General features: G+C 43.0%; 1 protein-coding gene across 1 annotated transcript in view; it reads right to left on the bottom strand.

The window, feature by feature from the left end:
- Window positions 1-20,820, bottom strand: part of LOC126272709 (uncharacterized) — a 61,551-nt gene that overhangs the window by 22,395 nt on the left and 18,336 nt on the right. The gene's annotated exons all lie outside the window — the stretch shown is intronic.

Raw genomic sequence — 20,820 nt, 5'->3', positions numbered from 1 at the left:
GTTCTGTAAAAGCTGATCATCAGTGGTAGAAATGAAAGGAAGGTTTATGTGAAGTACGAAATGTGCCCCAAAACGAAACGTTTAAAAGTGTGAAAGAAAAACTATGCGAAAGATTTAGAGCTGTTTGGGAGAGACAGTGCACCGTTACCAAAGAAGATCTACGAGATTGATCATCTGAAATGCAAGGGCGATGAACATTACTATTTCCAGGCTTCATCGACCTCGGTAAACAGATTCAAGAAATTAAACAGAAAAGGAAGTCGCAAAGTTATGAAGTTTACGCCGAGTAAATGTGTAGGGGTTGTCATTAATAGGTAACGCTATAAAGAAATTCGTACCTGATGTGAAGACGAAGTTTCTTGCTACCCCATAAAAGCTGCATATAAAGCCAACCAATAAGGTTCCGTGCAAACCGCATTTCTAAATTTAGAGCGAAAAAAGACAAGAGACGCTTGCAGTCGGTGAATGCTATGACACATTTGTGTACAACAATGTCACTCATTCTGATCAGTGGATTATTGTTTCTTCCGTTTTATCTCCGTCTCCAGGAAAATCAAAAAAGTTTGGGACTGAAAATTAAAAAAAAATTACTGTTTACTTACGTAGCAAAATCTGGAAAATGGGAGAGAATAATTTTCAATGTTACATTCAAAACGTCATCTTACCATTCATTGCTTTTGCTGGAGTCTTGGCCTGGATTGTTAAACTTCAATTACTTTTTCCATGTCAGTTTGCATCACCACATTTTATGAATTTGATCTAGTATGCCTGGTACACAGTGCAGTTTACACAACAACGGCCACGACTATTTATTATGCCAATCCTGTTCTGTGAAAAAAAACTAGTAAATTCTGTGAAATGTCTGAATGCATTTTTTTTATTGTTAGCATGTGTGCCTGGTATAAGCAAAACAATTGTTTTCGTCATCGAAGAGACAAATGGTTCAAATGGCTCTGAACACTATGGGACTTAGCTTCGGAGGTCATCAGTCTCCTAGAACTTAGAACTACTTAAACCTAACCAACCTAAGGGCAGTACAAACATCCATGCCCGAGGCAGGATTCGAACCTGCGCAGATCCGGGCTGTAGCGCCTAGAACCGCTCGGCCACTCCGGCCGGCTCGAAGAGACACATCGAACTTTCGTTTCCTCTGCATCGAATAAACAAGGGACTATCTCACTGTTAGCAAAATATACATTATTCAAAAATTATCATAAGATCTGCTTAACAGGAATTGTCATATTCAATGTCAAAAAATTAAAGTCCAGATTGAGGTGGAAGTCGTCTGTAATATCACACACTGCCTTGATTTTCTTTGTCTGCTTGTCACTGCATCTATAACAGATTAGCTGTCCATATGAACTGCAAGTTATTCAAAAAATGATTCATTTGAGAGGTTTTTGGTATGTTGTAACTGTTTTAAATTAACGTGTGTGCAGTGTGGACATCGCGCTACGCGGCACTAAGGTCTCTTTTTGTCATGATTGCGTCTTCTTAATCGTATTCACCGATTCGCGCTAGGGCTCTACAAACGACTGCTATAAGCTGTTCCTTGTGGGGGAAAAGTGTAACTTGAAGTTTTTAAAAAAAAGTACGTGCAAAGCGCCCTAGTTGCTAAAATTTTGAGATTGCATTTCTTTCGGTGTATTCTTCCTGCGTGAGAAATTTCATATTAGGTTTCGGCACGTCGGTGTGGACCATTTCCTTGTTAACGTTGACCGTTGTTCAAATGTTTCAGAATTTTAACTGCGCCACACCTGTGCGTACATCCGCCCGTCAACTGTCTGGTCAATAGTGCGGCCTGACTCAAACTGAACTGCGCCATTTTTTCATTGAACGATGGCGAAAGAAAACCACGCTTGACGTCGATAAAATGTTCTTAATAACAGTACAAAACTGTGAGCACTTCTTTCGTAGTTTCCAAGTAAACAGCCTTACAATAGAACCAGAAACCCCATATTCTCAAATCTGTGGCGCTCTCTTCTTTATTTAGAGGAAATGCTCGCCACAGCTTAAACGATTTTACTGTAGTGTGTTTAGTCACGTGTAATACTATCACGAAACGGTTCTTTTAATCAGCTTACTTTGGAAGAGGGGGACTTAACTTAGGAGTTTTCATAGTTTGAAGGGGAAAAAAACACGTTCTCCCATCTCTTAGTGCAGCCTCTCGAAGCATTTCAAAATCGTGAGACGCAAAGCCGATAGCATTAGAAGGCAAGAGTGAGGCGGCGTCAACAGGAGGGGATGGCCCCAGCCTCGAGCCGTGGAGGACATGGGAAGCTTCCTCACTCTCTCGGCAGAGGCGCTTTCGTCGCAGCTAATTCACCCGCTGTATTTATTCGCCCTGGGAGCCACTGAATATTTACGCGGCGGATGCGCTCCTCTTAATATCAGGCAACACTTCATTAGTCCGCTAATTCCTGGGGCCGGCGCGAATTCTAAGCCTCTCGTCGGCTTCTGGGCCGCGGCTTACAGGCGACAACCGGAGGGGCGCTAATGGGGCTCAACCCCACCGCCAGAGGCGCCACTGAGCCGCGCTCTTCCGCGAGCAACGCCGGCGTGCCCCACGGGATAGCGTGGCTGTTCGGGAAAAGAAAATCCTCAGCTTTCCATGTTGTTGTCTCGTCTGCGAGCCGCTCAGAATGACTACTCAAGGGACAAAAATCTTATCGTCACGTATGTATCAACAGCTCCTCGAATTTACATCAGCTGACGTAGAAAGGGTGTGGTTGTTTGCGCGGACGTGTTGTGTGCAACCCACTGAACTCGTATGCCAGCGAACTGTGGTTTGCAGCACCGCTTCACTGCATGCGTGTGGTCGCAATGCGTGCTGTCCATCCTGAACAGAAGAGTCAAAGGGCGAACGCGATTTCGCCACAAGTGCTGTCCCCGCGCAGCCGGCCATCATTACCTTTTGTCCCATAGGTCGCCACGCCTATGCCTGCAGCTGGAACAGCTATCAAATGAAGTATAGTGTACTATGCGGTTGATTTTGAAATTCCAGATGAAAACTGTAGTAACATGCAGTTAGTGTAAGAAAAGAAAGTGTTACAGTAACATTAAACTGCCTGAAAATTTAACTATCGCGAGCTATTGCCACTACTTGTGTGTTCGAAAATTCCAATAATTGCTGCACTGCGAAATGCATTTGGTTTTATGTCTCACCCAAAAAATTAAATTATTGAACGCAATCCAACAACAATTTTGTCTGTTGTGACCCTGACTTTCATCATTACGTAATTACAGAAGGCACAAATGTAGTACAAAATTATCACCTTTTAATATAATGCACACAAAAGAAAATAATATCAAACTCTGTAAAACACTTTTCATGGAAATATAATTAAGGTGAGCACAAGTCTATGCGATGGCGGCCCGCAACGCGCAGTTACAATACAACTAAACATAGCTGTAAGAGCAAGTGAAGTTTGATGGCACCGTTTGTCATAGGATTGTGAATCCTGTAGGTCCTTTGCCTTTACCATCACTAGTAAACGTTGAAGGACCAGTTGGAGACTACTTCAACCTACTGAGTATAAATCTGGATGTCTATGGATTCATTTTGTGGGGTACGGACAGATTACAGAAATACTTAAGAACACAATTTCTGAAAGCGGTCCTGCGTAATTAGCTCTGCAGCCTACAAGCAATATCTTAGACCTTGTAGCTACAAATAGACCGGACCTTATAGAAAACGTCAGTATAAAAACTGGCATTAGCGATCATGATGTCATTATAGCAACTATGGTTACGCAAGTTATTAGATCTGTTAAGAATGCCAGGAGAGTGTCTTGGCTGGAAAGAGCAGACAAGCAGTTGTTAGCGTCTCACCTAGACGGTGAGTTGACGTCACTGTTTCCAGTAAGACAGACGAAGAGGAATTACGGGCAAGATTAAGCAGATTGTAAACTATGGTGTCGAGAATATGTGCCTGGTAAGTGGAATAAGCACAGAAAAAAACACTATGGCTTAACAATGAAATTCGGATGATTCTGAGGAAGCTGAGGCTGTTGGACCTCCGTTCAAAAGAGAGCACGCAAGAGGCGACAAGCGCAGATTAATAGAGATTCGTGAATCTGCCGAAAGTCTATGAGCTAAGCACACAACAACTACCACCGTTATACCTTAGCAAAATATCTGGCAGGGAACGATGGGTCAAACACTTCCATTCAGTCCCTTGTTGATGAGTTTAGTGTGGCAGCTGAAGATAGCAAAACGAAAGACGAAGTTTTAATTTTCACGTTCAAATAACACAGGCCAAAAAACTTTTTTTCCTTTGATAGCTGATCATTATCGATTTTTATGAGCTGAATCCAAATGTAGCCTTAGTTTTTTTTGTATCGCCCATAGTTTTCGAGCAATAAGCATTTTACTATATAGTATGAAAATCCTATGCTATACGGTAAATGGGGAAATAAATGAAACGCTTTGTTACAACATAAGCATGATTTGTATTTACAGTAAGCGACTTAAAACAATTATATGTGTTAATAGAGGTTTCACTTGTCAGCTTGAATTGGTTTGTATTTTCTTTCTCTTTTTTCCTTGAAGCTTCTTGTGTAGCTTTTTCTACGATGAGTCGCTTGCTGAACTTCTCGGTGAAGTGACACAGTAATCCCCCATAATGTTGGTGTTCCAGCGGCCTTGATAGCGTTTTCGCAACTCTTTAATGTCCTGGTGAAAACGCTCTCCTTGCTGCTCACTAACATCTCCCATACTGTCCGGAAGTAATCAAGGAGACTGTTCATAAAGTGAACTTTCAGTCTCATTAAACATCCTAAATTTTTAAACTTCTTTAACATTGTAGCTATAATAGAAACATATTCTAGGTCATTTTCATGTCCAAAGAACTTTGTAACGACTTGCTTGAATGATACCCATGCTTCTTTCTCATTTAAAGTCATTATGGATTCAAAGTTAACATTAAACATCAATTTTCTAATGTCAGGTCCAACAGAGACCCCTTCTTTCAGATTAGCTTCTGAAAGGTGTGGAAAATTTTGGCAGAGATACTTAAAACATGGTCCATCTTTAAGCAAAGCATTTACAAACTGTTTCATTAGGCCTAATTTACGTGTAGAGGTGGTAGGAGTACGTTTTTTGGATCTACAAGTATTTGTGTAGAATGTTCTTCTCACCAGGTTTTAAAGACTCCCTCGCAGGCCAGTTCTTTCTACACCAGTGTTGATCCCTAGCCCTACTGTCCCATTCACACAAGAAACATGGAAATTTGGTAAAGCCACCTTGCTGACCAAGGAGCATGCATGTTACTTTTAGATCGCCACACATCATCCAACCCTCAGCAGAATAGCCTATTTTATTTAGTACTGTTTCTAGGTTTTCATAGCTTTCTTTCTTATGTACAGAATGTCCAACAGGTATAGATGTTACCATTGTGTAATAAAACAGCCTTTAAACTACTTTTGGATGAATCAATAAACAGACTCCAGTCTTCCTTTGTGTATTCAATACGAAACTCATTCATCAGACTGGGAATGTTTGAGCAGTACACTAAATCACTTTCTTGTCGAAAAAACTTGGAAAATTGCTGTTCTCTCTTTCTATACGTGTATATGCTGGTTCCAACTGGCAATAAGTTCTTGTCTTTTACTCTGGAGTCAAGCAGTTCACCTTTTTCTTTCCTCAAGCGAGAACACTCAACAAATCGTGAAGCTGGGTCTGAGTAAACAATTTGGGCTCTAGACTTTCTGTATTGCAATGGAATTCATCATCATCTGGTTCATCTAAATCAGATTGTACATCAGGAAATACTTCTGTTGGAATAGAATTTAAATCATCTGGTGGTTCAGGAACCGGCAAATCTACACCATGTCCTACTGGTCGGATGGCAGACGGAAGATTACGATAACTTATTACCTCGTTGTTTTTCGAATTATGACCAGTAATATCAACACTGCAAAAGTAGCAACCATTGGAATGATTTCTTGGCTCCCTCCATATCATAGGAACAGCAAATCTAAAGGCTTTTTTCTCCTTTTTGGGCCATTTTCTCAGATCTCCAACACACACATAACATACCTTATCTTAATCACCAAGTTCAGATACAAAGTATGATAGATAAACCTTTCTCACAAAGTTAGTAATGTTTCTTTGGTGTTCTTTAATCTCAAATTCACCACAAATACAACAAAAACTGTCAGCAGAGATTTTACAACCACTATTAAACATTGTACTGAGCACATATAATGGAAATGGGAAAGTGAGGTTAGGTTGGGAGTAAACAAAACACCATCTGTTAACACAAAAATAGACTGGACCTTTTTTTGCCACAAATGTTTTTGAGCAATGCTACCAACGTCATCTACGTTCATTACACCTCCGTTTTAAATTATTTTAATTACATAAAAGCCGTTACATTTTTAAAAAAATCGCTGAATTTAATAAATTTAACTGTAAAATGTGAAGAAATGGTGTGTGGTACAGCATTTTAAGTATCGTATTTAGATTTCTCACCCTAAAAACCATACGAATCAGGTATTTTCATCAAAAACATTTTTCCATCGTTGGCCTGTGTAACCACTCACACTGGAGAAACGTGCAAACATAACGTCATTTGATCATCGTTCAGACTTCTGTATGCACGACATGTTAATAAGCATTCCTGTCGTAAAGAAACAACTCAAAAATTTGAAATCAAATGAATCACCAGGTCCGGATGGAATCCTAATTCGGTTTTTCGAAGAGTCTTCTACGGCATTGACCCCTTACCTAGCCTGCATTTATCGTGATTCTAATGACTGGAAAAAAGCGCAGATCATGTCAGTATATTGTTGTTGTTGTTGTCTTCAGCCCTGAGACTGGTTTGATCAGCTCTCCATGCTACTCTATCCTGTGCGAGTTTCTTCATCTCCCAGTACCTACTGCAACCTACATCCTTCTGAATCTGCTTGGTGTATTCATCTCTAGGGCTCCCTCTACGATTTTTACCCTCCACGCTCCCCTCCAATACTAAATTGGTGATCCCTTGATGCCTCAGAACAAGTCCTACCAATCGATCCCTTCTTCTAGTCAAGTTGTGCTACAAACTTCTCCTCTCCCCAATCCTATTCAATACCTCCTCATTAGTTACGTGATCTACCCATCTAATCTTCAGCATTCTTCTGTAGCACCACATTTCGAAAGCTTCTATTCTCTACCTTTCCAAACTATTTATCGTCCATGTTTCACTTACATACATGGCTACACTCCATACAAGTACTTTCAGAAACGACTTCCTGACACTTAAATATATACTCGATGTTAACAAATTTCTCTTCTTCAGAAACGCTTTCCTTGCCATTGCCAGTCTACATTTTATATCCTCTCTACTTCGACCATCATCAGTTATTTTGCTCCCCAAATAGCAAAACTCCTTTGCTACTTTAAGTATCTCATTTCCTAATCTAATACCTTCAGCATCTTCCGACTTAATTCGATTACATTCCATTATACTCGTTTTGCTTTCGTTGATGTTCATCTTATACCGTCCTTTAAGACGCTATCCATTCCGTTCAACTGCTCTTCCAAGTCCTTTGCTGTCTCTGACAGAATTACAATGTCATCGGCGAACCTCAAGGTTTTTATTTCTTCTCCATGGATTGTAATACATACTCCGAATTTTTCTTTTGTTCCCTTCACTAGGTAAAAGAACGGACCCGCAAAATCACAGACTAATATCCCAAACTTTGGTTTTCTGATGAATCTTTGAACGTGTTCTCAGTTCGAATACATTAAATTTCCCTGAGACTGAGAAGCTTATGTCCACGAATTAGCATGGTTTTAGAAAACATGGCTCTCGTGAAACTCAGCTTGCCCTTTTCTCACACGATATACTGCGAATTATGGATGAAGAGCAACACAGGGATTTCATTTTGAGATTTACGCAAAGCGTTTGTCATGGTGCCCCACTGCAGGCAGTTAACGAAGGTATGAGCAGAGAGAATAAGTTCACGGGCTTGTGAGTGGCTCGAAGACTTCTTAGATGATAGGACTCAGTATGTTGTCCTTGAATGAGAGTGTTCATCAGAGACGAGGCTATCACCTTGAATACCGCAGGGATGTGTTATAGGACTGCTGATGTTCTCTGCATACATAAATGATTTGGCTGACAGGGTGGGCAGCAATTAGCAGTTGTTTGCTGATGATGCTGTGGTGTACGGTAAGGTTGAGTGACCGTAGCAAGATACATGACGACTTAGACAAAATTTCCAGTTGGTGCTATGAATGGCAGCTAGCTCTAAAGGTAGATAAACGTAAGTTACTGCGGATTAGTAGGAAGAACGAACCTGTAGTGTTCAGATGAAGTACTGCTAATGTCATGCTTGACACAGTAAGTCGTTCAAATATCTCTTCATAACACTGGAAAGCGATGTAAAATGGAAAGAGCATGTGACAACTGTGGTAGGGAAGGCGAATGGTGAACTTGGGTATTTTGGGAGAATTTTTGGAAACTGTGGTTCACCTGTAAGGAGATCGCGTATAGGATTTAGTGCGACCTACTCTTGAGTACTGCTGGAGTATTTGGGATCCGTAACAGGTCGGATTGTAGAAAGACATTGAAGCAATTCAGAAGCTGGCTGCTAGGTCTGAACAACAAGTAAGTGTTACAGAGATGTTTCGGGGAATCCCTGGGGGAAGGCAACGTTCTTTCCGAAAAACACTATCGAGGAAATTTAGAGAACCAGCATTTAAAGCTGACTGCCAAACGGTTCTACTGCCGCAACATACTGCGTGTACGGACTACGAGAAATTAGGGGTCAACCACTGCGTAGTGCATTCTGAATGCGACTCCCCAGACACTCCGATCTGTTATGGAACATTGAAAGATATCACTTGTTAGGGAACGTTAAAAATGAACTTTGACCTGTTTGGGAGGGGACGCTACAATGAAAGTTATCCTGGCAGTGTGGTACAGAATGAGAGTTAACACTTGAAGTCACTATATAAAAGTGGTGATTTGATTGAGAAGGTAAGCAAAATTTCGTTTACTGACAACATTTATTTTCCCATAAACAAAGACAGCCAGAATATGTTAAACTTAAGCAAATCATGTTTAAATACTCTAAACAACTAACAGGCGGTTTAAGACCACAATGGACAAGGATCCTGAGTGGCAAAGGTGAGTCAAGTACACTGGCCGTAAAAAGGTGGATAATGCTGTCGGTGTTAATCACACGCTGACCAGACTTCGGCTGTTCAAATATACAAGGTGCAGCTGAGAGGAAGTGGCGATTGGGGTTTGTACGCCTAGACAAGGCCGGAGCAGCAGTACTTGCTTCGTGCAGCGATGCAACTTGCAGCTGGCGAGACGTGTGCGGCGGTGGAGAGGAGTAAGGCGGTATCCGTGAATCGACAGCGGCCACGAAAGTAATGAAAAATCTCACGATCTAGCGATCAGACAGACGGATCGCAATTTACTCTCTACCAGAGCCCTGAAATCACGATAGATTTCAGTGTGTGACACACCCGTTCGCTGGTAGACCGAGGACCAATTCGGCTCACTTATATGGCAGAGCGCACAAGGATGCCAAAAGTCGAGACTAGTAAACCAAAACGAATAAGTGTGCCCCCGGCAAAAGAGTAGTCCGAGACGTTTGGAGTCACACTGTCGCTACAGTGGGAACTTCACCACAGGCTCCCCAGTCTAACTACCCGCAAGTTAAGTCAGTCTTAGGACAGGTCCCAAGTACTAACCAGAAGTCGCTTCCGGACTGAAGTCCAGAACCAGAGTGTTTCGCATCTCTCCAGATAGACAAAAATTCCCATTTTTCCGCACAGTACACGAACGACAACACCTTCCATTCCGTCTTGAGCCAACCACAGAGCTTTAGAGGCGCTAAGTTTCCCCTCCTACACGCCAGCACAAACTCACGACCAACCAGCGCATGAGGTAAGAGACCTGTGTCTCTGAAAATAAAAGAAGCCGCCAATTACTGACTTTTTAAAGTTTTAGCGGTGGGAGAAGGTGTTTTTCTCTGAAGTCGCATCGCTTCCCACAGCAACAAGCGAACAGATACATTCTTACAGATCTTTATCTTAATTGCCTATGCCTTACAGTAAGTTAGTCCTAGGTATGAGGTATAATAAAGATTCTATCTCTAAGCATTTCCGAGATGGCAGCGTTTCCTTTACGACCAAGGTGGCCGATGGAAGTGGATCACAGGCACCTTTGCCGTTTTGGCGAATACGAAAACTTGTAAATTTTTATTAGGCGTGGCGCAGCCCACAATGCCCGGTTTACGACCCCGGTGTGTAGACGCGTCCCTTCAGTCTGTTGTCCCCCGCCCAGCTTTCGGCGGGCGCCGGTGCAGGTAAAGCAGATTGTGGCGGGGGGGGGGGGGGGGGGGGGGGGGCGGTGCTCTGTCGGCCCCTATGCGGCCGTGGTCCTGCCCGGCAAGAGTTACTGAGCGATGGCTCGCCGCCACCTGCTTTCAACTTTGCCAGCTGGTGTGGCCGAGGGGTTCTCAGCACTTCAGTCCAGAACCGCGCGACTGCTACGGTCGCAGGTTCGAATCCTGCCTCGGGTATGGATGTGTGTGATGTCCATAGCTTAGTTAGGTTTAAGTCGTTCTAGGGCACTGATGGCCTCAGATGTAAGTCCCATAGTGCTCAGAGCCATTTGAACCTTTCAACTTCTAAATATGCCGGTTCTACGAACTAAGAATCATAAAAATACCCCATGCTTTTGGCTTCATCAACTTTCTGGGGTCTCGCACAAGTTGTGCAACGTAACAAAATCCTTGTGAAAAATAGGTGAGAGAGTAACTTGTCCTCTCTCACTGCCCACTACCTGTCGTTCATTTCTGCATGGGTAATGTCTCACTGCAATATTGGTTAGTGTGACACGAACCAGAGGAAATCATTGAAAATAGTAGGAGAATCTCATGCCTATAACCTATGTATATGTGTGAGAAAAAAGGTAACTTTGCCAATCAGGATTGCCCGTACGTAAAACACATCCTAGCTTGACCTCATTCATTCCACAGATCATTCACTCACACAAAGCTGCAAGCCAGCAAGATTACATGAAAAAATTTGCTGTGAGTAGTATGAATTACGTTAGATCCAGGGGTCATTGCTACATCACAGAGCTCTGATAAACATTTGGTAAGCGGTTAAAAGGCCTTGCAGCAAAAAAAATATATCCATTCACACCATATTGTGAGGTCAGAGATGTCTAATGTCGCTAATCATTTGCAGTGACTTGGAGTATGAATTGATCTCTGCTCATCGATTTACCCCTGCTCTAGCACTCATTTGATCTCCATCATCAGACACATTCACTCTCAAATTCTCAACGAACAAGGAAATCAAATGTCTAATCTGTTTGTCTTATTATCTGTGTAACTGGTGTTTTATTTTTTTCGTATGACATGAAAATAATTCTAGGCAAATAAACAGAGCATTAATAAATGTGCAGAACAACATATAAACACAATGAAGACAGTTCAATCGATACTTACAAAAACAAAAAAATGGTTCAAATGGCTCTGAGCACTATGGGACTTAATATCTGAGGTCATTAGTCCCCTAGAACTTAGAACTACTTAAACCTAACTAGCCTAAGGACGTCACACACATCCATGCCCGAGGCAGGATTCGAACCTGCGACCGTAGCAGTAGCGCGGTTCCGGACTGAAGCGCCTAGGACCGCTCAGCCACCGCGGCCGGCTGACGAAAATACAAAAAGAGATTACATAATGATATTAGAGAAAGGTACCCTACCGCTCACTCCACAAGGGTCCCTGGGGAGACAAATTTTATAATTGAGAATGTCACACGACTTGAAAACATGGCACTACTGCACTCGCACAAACTGCGACTGGTAGGACTGAAGAACAGCCATTGTGGTCGAGTGAAATGGCCTCCCAGTCAGTGCACGACGTGGCAGAAGTGGCCGCAGACGTCTCTGGCGTTCCCTGTTGTCTCGTAGCATCTGGTGTCTGGGCAGCAATCGGCATCTTTGCAGCTGGACCCTTGGCGTCATCCTGGTCAGGCTGCAGTTAGCCACCAGCGACTGGTGTGACAGCATTGTATTTGACGTGGGACCTGCCCCTGGCGCAGAACTTTATTCAGCGTGAGCGGGACGTGGGGCAGCCCTGCTCTCACCGCTCACCTCTGCATCGGAACGCCTCTCCTTTTGTCGACGGGCACGTCCCTCTCGGCGTCCCACTGAGTCGGCTAGGCCCAGCGCCTGCGCCCACTGTGGTGCCAAGCGACTGACTCTCTTGTCCCTCGAACAGCGGTTAGGCGGACCGGTCGGGCACTGAATGGGCGGCTTTAGGGTGGCATGCCGACACCTCCGAGAACCCCGGGCTGTGCTTCCTTCGCCATTCGCTGGCTGCCGCGTCCCGTGAAGTCAAGTCTGCCGTGTCTGCACAGTCCTCGAGAGTGGTTAAGTGCCATATTTACACTGATATAATCCATTTACATAAAGAGAAAATACAGACGAAAACAAAAAATTTCTTAATATAATTACTCATTTATTTTATTACTAAGGACGCAAATTTAAAACTAAATTTAATGTCTGCAGTGCTCTGTTAACGTTGTACAGACATAAATTGTGCGGTGTGAGGTGTATCTGTGCGTGCACGTGTTTTTGTTAGTTTCTTATTAGTTCTACTCCTGTCATGCACACTAGTTTCTTATTTCACACTAGCGCAACCTCTATACCTCCACCAATCACGCAGTCTACTCCCACTACTAAATACTGACTTACTGTACTACCCTATGCCTTTACTAATACTACCTAAGCGAATTTTCATGCATTTTATTGCTTTTATACTCCTCTTTTATATTTCGATGTCCAGCGGTGTTGACTGCTGATGCTGAAGTGGCCAGGAAGTGTGTCTACTCAGTCAGGTGCTGGCGATAAACCTGAAATCTTTGAATCTTGACTGTCTGCTCGTGATTGTACGTAGTACAAGTGTGTCCCCTGTCTCCTCTTTCAGGATCACAGTTGCTGAAATGAAACATGGGCACTATGCCTTATTATCTCTGCACATAAATATTTTTCTAATTTAACTCTCATACATGGTTCGTCGTTACGTTTCTGCTTCCTATATCCGGGTCTGGGATTCACCACTCTGCCATGACTTGCACTTGTCCGTACTAATTCCCGATACACAATATTTCGCCAACAGCGCTCACATGGTGCTGGCAAAATTCCACCACGAGGCAGGCTACATTGCACGATAGGTGATGGCCCATATCACCCTGAGTCTTAGAGTCGAAACGCGCCTAAGGCGTGGACCGGAACCACCGTACGAAACACGTCCGAAAATCGAGACGCGCGTGCTCATGGCACTTGAGTCTTTAGCGTCGACACGCGCCAAATGCGTGGATTGCTAACACAATACGAAACGCATCCCAAAATCGAGATGCACATGCTCTGTGGCACGATTTACCGTTTACACACTGCGAAAACATGAAAGTGATGTACAGTAGTATACAAAACGAGCGAGACCCCTCGCCTTTTCGTTATGCTGATCTGCACAGCTTTAAAGTCTGCTACACAGCATAACAGGCAAGGCGACGAAGTGCTACCAACATACTATGCACAGCCGTGAAACTGACAAACTATCCGAATTTTGTCACACTGTTTTCAATCATGTGTAAGACTATATCAATGCTGATTAGTGTGTTAAACACAAAACGTAAATATAAGATATAAATGAAAGAAGAAACGCTAATTAGTATGAACTGTACTAATAAAAATGAATTTCAGGTTATCGAGATAACACAACTGTTCTGTTAAGACAAAGTACCCCAGATCATTACGAATTAGCAAAATATTATGCGCGTTCGGCCGCGAAACGGTTTGTGCCAACTTTCAGACCAGTCATAGTGGATTATCGATGCTGACCTACCACGAAAGTATGCAAATTTAGCAATGTGTGAAGATTCATGACGAAATTCAGTTAAAAATCATTCAGTGCCACACGTAAGTCAATTCAATTATTGACAGAATCGGAAGAAGGAAGGCAGTAACAAGTATGAAATTCTACAAGAGTTTCATATTGGCATCCACAGGGCGCCAGGACAGAATAAATGTAGCAATAAAACGTCTTGGGGGCGCGAGAATTTCTTCACTAGCAAACACCTTTCAGTCTGCTAGCAGACAACCCAGGCAAACAGCCCTCTAATATTACCCCAGACATGAATAAGCCTGCTATTTCGCAAGGAAAATGGCAAAATAATCCGCAGTTTCTGTTGGATAAACCTTTCTGGACTCTAAAACATGAATTTCATACCTTTATGTCACCGCTTATGTGACAATCATTCGGGATGTGTGTCGAAATAACAAAATACTGTTATTAGCGAGTAACGGCAACGGGTTCTACACAACGCTGGTGACTACTTTGAAGGACAGTAACAAGTGCAAGCATGTAACTCTTTTGTATTGGTTGCGAATAAATAGTTGCCACTATTTAGGTTCCAACTCTCGTATAGTCTTACATATGATTGAAAACAGTCTGACAAAATTTGGATAGTTCGTCAATTTCACGCCTGTGCATAGTATGTTGGTAGCACTTCGTCGCCTTGCTTGTTATACTGTTTGCCAGACTTTAAAGCTGTGCGGATCAGCATAACGAAAAGGCGAGGGGTCTCGCTCGTTTTGTCCACGACTGTACATCCATCCCTTGGACAGTGTACAAGAAACCACGGAAAATAAACAGGAACAATTTCATCCACCATGGTGATACTTGTGAAGGCTCTTCTACTAGAATGCTATGGACAGAGTACGACACTCAGTTGGAAATCGCACAACAATTGTGAGGCCCACAGAACTAATAGCAGTATTCAGTTGATGAAAAATTACGATAAAAAAAAGCAACACAATATCCATTTTAAATTACATTAAACAGTTCATCCACGTAGACTATTTACATATTGCACCTTCTCTGATCTACACTCCTGGAAATTGAAATAAGAACACCGTGAATTCATTGTCCCAGGAAGGGGAAACTTTATTGACACATTCCTGGGGTCAGATACATCACATGATCACACTGACAGAACACACAGGCACATAGACACAGGCAAAAGAGCGTGCACAATGTCGGCACTAGTACAGTGTACATCCACCTTTCGCAGCAATGCAGGCTGCTATTCTCCCATGGAGACGATCGTAGAGATGCTGGATGTAGTCCTGTGGAACGGCTTGCCATGCCATTTCCACCTGGCGCCTCAGTTGGACCAGCGTTCGTGCTGGACGTGCAGACCGCGTGAGACGACGCTTCATCCAGTCCCAAACATGCTCAATGGGGGACAGATCCGGAGATCTTGCTGGCCAGGGTAGTTGACTTACACCTTCTAGAGCACGTTGGGTGGCACGGGATACATGCGGACGTGCATTGTCCTGTTGGAACAGCAAGTTTCCTTGCCGGTGTAGGAATGGTAGAACGATGGGTTCGATGACGGTTTGGATGTACCGTGCAGTATTCAGTGTCCCCTCGACGATCACCAGAGGTGTACTGCCAGTGTAGGAGATCGCTCCCCACACCATGATGCCGGGTGTTGGCCCTGTGTGCCTCGGTCGTATGCAGTCCTGATTGTGGCGCTCACCTGCACGGCGCCAAACACGCATACGACCATCATTGGCACCAAGGCAGAAGCGACTCTCATCGCTGAAGACGACACGTCTTCATTCGTCCCTCCATTCACGCCTGTCGCGACACCACTGGAGGCGGGCTGCACGATGTTGGGGCGTGAGCGGAAGACGGCCTAACGGTGTGCGGGACCGTAGCCCAGCTTCATGGAGACGGTTGCGAACGTTCCTCGCCGATACCCCAGGAGCAACAGTGTCCCTAATTTGCTGGGAAGTGGCGGTGCGGTCCCCTACGGCACTGCGTAGGATCCTACGGTCTTGGCGTGCATCCGTGCGTCGCTGCGGTCCGGTCCCAGGCCGACGGGCACGTGCACCTTCCGCCGACCGCTGGCGACAACATCGATGTACTGTGGAGACCTCACGCCCCCACGTGTTGAGCAATTCGGCGGTACGTCCACCCGGCCTCCCGCATGCCCACTATACGCCCTCGCTCAAAGTCCGTCAACTGCACATACGGTTCACGTCCACGCTGTCGCGGCATGCTACCAGTGTTAAAGACTGCGATGGAGCTCCGTATGCCACGGCAAACTGGCTGACACTGACGGCGGCGGTGCACAAATGCTGCGCAGCTAGCGCCATTCGACGGCCAACACCGCGGTTCCTGGTGTGTCCACTGTGCCGTGCGTGTGATCATTGCCCTCTCGCAGTGTCCGGAGCAAGTATGGTGGGTCTGACACACCGGTGTCAATGTGTTCTTTTTTCCATTTCCAGGAGTGTATAAATCTACTATATCCGAATCCCGCTCCAACTACTGCCGGATCTGGGTGCTGACGAGTCCTCTCCATTTGGCTCGGTCCTCCCACCACTTTTCTTCCTCCACTTGCTGCCAGCTCACACCTCTCATTTCAACAGGTATTCTCACTCCCATTTTCCACCGTGTTCTTGGGCGCCCTCTAGGTCTTTTCCCATCCATCTTTAGTTCTTCCATAATTTTGGGGAGTCTCTGCCCAGGCATCCTCTTAACATGCCCATACCATCTTAATCTCTTTCTTTCAATTTGTTCTCTCATACTTTCTTGTTTGAGGTCCTTTCTAATCTCTACATTCCTTACTCTGTTCATTTTTGTTTTTCCCTTAACTGCTCTGAGAAATTTCATTTCCCCTGCTTGCAGTCTGCTCCAGTCCTTTTTCTGCCATTGTCCATGTTTCTCCACCATAGGTGACAATAGGGATGTAATAATTCTTATACATAAGGAGTTTTGCTCTTTCTGAAACTTCATTATTCCAAATCAGATGTTTTATTGTTTGGTAGAAATTGCCTCCCTTCTGTAACCTCCTATTAATTTCGTTAGTTATTCTTTCATCCCCAGATATTTCACTCCCTAAATAAGTGAAACTTTCTACCACTTTGAGGGGTTCTCCATTCAAGGTAATAATTCCGTTGACTCCTTTCTCTCTTCCAAATACCATTAATTCACTCTTATCTTTATTTATTTTTAATCCATACCTTTTCATTATTTCCTTCCACGCATCAAGCTGTAACTGTACATCTACCTCTTTATCACCCCATATTACCATATCATCTGCAAAAATCATCTTTTTGTCTTTTTCTTTTACTATATCTTTAACTGCCCTATTCATTCCCTCCATCACAACATCAAAAAGCGCAGGAGATAGAATACTTCCTTGCTTAAGTCCTTGTCTTATTTCGAAGTATTCAGAGTTTCCCAGTGGTGTTCTAATTCTACAAATGTGGCCTCTGTACATTGCCTTTTTAACATTAATGTATCCATCTTCTATATCTATCTTCTTCAGTTCTTCCCAAAGTCTTTCCCTGTCAACTGAGTCATATGCCTTTTCTATGTCTATAAAAACCATTATCACCCTTTTGTTATACTCCCAACTTTTTTCCATCAGTTGACGGATAGAAAATATCAGGTCGATCGTGCTCCTTCCTTTCCTAAATCTACTATGTACAGTTATTATACGAATGGTTTGACATGACAGACATGATGGATGCCAAGAGATTTTCTTGATTTCAAGATCTCTATCTCAAGAGCATTCAAGTGAGCGATTCTCCAGACACGGACAGGTCCATAATAGATGGGATAGACTTGGTGGCAAAGCTGCTTCTATTAGATACACAGAAACTTCTAAAGAGCAATTGTTTTCCAAATCGGTACTCTCTCTCGCGTGCTTTTCTATCCCAACTCTATTTCCGTTTCGCTCCTGACTCACGCAATCTTCTGAGTGAAAGGTCAACAGCTCGTCGGTGTTTCTCTCGCGTTCAAGGGGGAAAATTTACAGCTTCACGGATGAGGTCTGTGGGTTGCCTGTTCTCGAGAACTGTTATCGGTGCTATTTTCGTGACACCGTATGGCAACTAGTTCAGCATGTCCCGGAAGTCATGTAGTAAAATATCCCAGGTGGCGTGTTGTTTCGCGCAGTAGATATGACGTTTCTCAGACTTTTCATCAGTTTAATCCTCGTGATCGCCATCTTCCTCCACCTTCTGTGCTCCTTAAACAAAAATGCAGGGCTAAATGTCCGAACTTCATCCTAGTACGGGTGCAGGTATTCTAGGCCGAACACCCTAAATACAAACATCATTACCCAATATAAGTAGTCCTGACGTTCTCGGCATGAAAACCCCTCATCCAAATGTTTCAATGGCGTTGACTACGCTAACTATTTTTGGCATCTAAGATCTAGTAATAAAATGGTTCAAATGGCTCTGAGCACTATGGGACTTATCTGAGGTCATCTGTCGCCTAATTAAACCTAACTGACCTAAGGACATCACACACATTCATGCCAGAGGCAGGATTCGAACCTGAAATCGTATCAGCACCGCCTAAGACCGCTCGGCCACAGCGGCCGGCGTCTAGTAATCAAAACGTCCTCCGTCCGAGTTAGAAACCTGACCCCTGCTTAAATTTGGAATGAAAGTCATCAGCAGTGCCCGCCGAAGACTTCCGGCATAATAAATCACTCTCATTTCGCCAACGGCCTTGTCACAGAGAGCAGAGGAGCGGACACAGGTTCAGGGCACTCTTTTGCCCTTGGGGTGACCGTAGCGGTTGAGCGGTTCCAGACTGTACCTCCTAGAACCGCTCGGCCACTCCGGCCGGCGCCCTTGGGGTGAGAAACTGCCCCTAAAAAGCGTAACAATCAGCAATGATAAACGGCATGAGGATGCTGGAGGCAACGGAAGCCACTGCATGTAAGACAGATGATGAGTGCCCACAGGACATGAGGCTTGGAAAAGTGTTATGGTGATCTCTCCATTGGCAAAAGTTTTCTGACTAATCACCCATTCGGAAATCCAGGAGGGGACAGTCAAGGAGGAGCTGAGCATGACAGAAAGATCGAGTAACTAAGGAAACGATAAAGTTCTACCAGTCGGGGAGTGGAATGTCAGAAGTTTTAAAGTAGTAGGGAAGCTAGCAAAACTAAAAAGAGAAATGCTAAGGCTCAATCTATATATAGGGTGGAGGCGGGAGTCAGAGAAGAGAAGTGGAAATAAGACAAGGATTTGTGTCAGATGAGTATAGGGTAATATCAACAGCAGCAGAAAATGGTACAACAGGAGTAGGATTCTTTATGAATAGGAAGGTAGCTCAGAGAGTGAGTTATTGTGAACAATTTAGTGACAGGGTTATTCTCATCAGAATCGGCAGCAAACCGACAACAATAGTTCAGGTATACACGCCGACGTCGCCCAATGGAGTATTAGACACGATATCCTGGCCAAAATCCGAAAAGTTGAAATTTTCCCAACAATTCTAACAAATATATTTTCTGTTAGCTGACGAACTAGTGGGCTAAAAACCAAATTATCAGGGGCCTGAAGCGTTTCTGGAAGGTCCTAGCTTCAGTTGTAATAGTGCTTTTCCTGGCGGTTGGCGCATTTATCCATTACGTTATTAGCTTCAATCTAATTTTTTGTGACCACACTAAAAGATTGATTGAAGCTGAAACAGTACTAAATTTTAAGTAATTGTACTAGTTTGTATTTAAAATATGGATTACTCCAGTTATTTAAATTTATTTCCTAATATCAACAATTGAAGTTTTACTAAACTATTTTTTATTTCGTGTGTTACTTTCTATAGCAACTTTGAACATATGCCGAGCACTGCCCAGCCAATTTCGAAATGTAGTCATGACTGGTATAGTCTTGAGAGACAGGTGAAAAAATAAAAGTCTCCGATATCCCCTACGAATTTATATGATTTTTTAAATAATATACTGTTTATGAGGGGTTTCTCGAGAAATTAAGGCGTTTATGGGTTTATGAATTGAAACGCCCTTAAAATTAAATATGTAACTTTAATGTCTCAGTTTAGCCTTCAAAACATCAATAATATACATTTAGTAGACTTGTTAACTGTTAATTATCAATTATGTAAGGGAAGAAGTAGAAAATAAAGTATTTCACACAACCATGAAACAATCTACATGAAAGAAATTATAAAAACTCTAAGATAAGGGATATAATGAAGTTGCTGGTGTACAGAACAATCCTCATTGCTGCCATCTAGAGGATACAAGCCAAAACGTTTTATTCTCAGCCGCCATTACATGACTGTTGTCTTCACTGTTGTAGCTGTCACGGACTGGCAATCTTGTTGTGGATGTTTTACCTGTTAATTGTGAGTGTGAACTTCGGTAATTTGCAGTTTCCTTATTGTTATTATCACGTTCATGTTGTATCGTGTTGTTTCTATTCTTTTCATGTTGTGGAATGACAATTGTAAGTTTCATTTCCGGTAATATGATTTCGGGTTTCGTTTCACAGTCCATTCATTTTAGGTATAGGATACAAAAGGATAAAAATGTGTTTCAAGATGTTCTCTAACTGGAAAATCAATAGTAGCTCTTTTCGTTTTAAAATTTACAGTGCTTTTATTAAAATGTTTTAATTTTTAGGCACTACCTACGTTGGATAAAATATATAAATTTACTACCTAATTTCAGGTCATGTTCTTTTCAAATTTCAACCACATCATGTGGATAAAGAATTTACTAAAGGAGCTCTGTATGAAATGATTAAGCTACCGTGTGCTAGATTAGTCGATTAGAAGTTGAAGAAAATGGAAAATAGAGTCGCTGAAGTAACAAGATGCCCAAATTCTGAGAGAATCTCGTTAAAAAGTTCGCTGAGTCATTTCAAATTTGAATTTAAGGGAAGATGGATCTTAGCAAAGAACGAAGGGAAGAGATTCTTAGAGAAGAATCATGATTGGTTAGCAGTTAGTGTGAAGGTAC

The sequence above is a fragment of the Schistocerca gregaria genome, chromosome 5 (genome assembly GCF_023897955.1).
Source record: "Schistocerca gregaria isolate iqSchGreg1 chromosome 5, iqSchGreg1.2, whole genome shotgun sequence".
NCBI classification, from domain to species: domain Eukaryota; kingdom Metazoa; phylum Arthropoda; class Insecta; order Orthoptera; family Acrididae; genus Schistocerca; species Schistocerca gregaria.
Note: the sequence above shows the minus strand (reverse complement) of the source record. Positions and strands in the feature narration are given on the sequence as shown.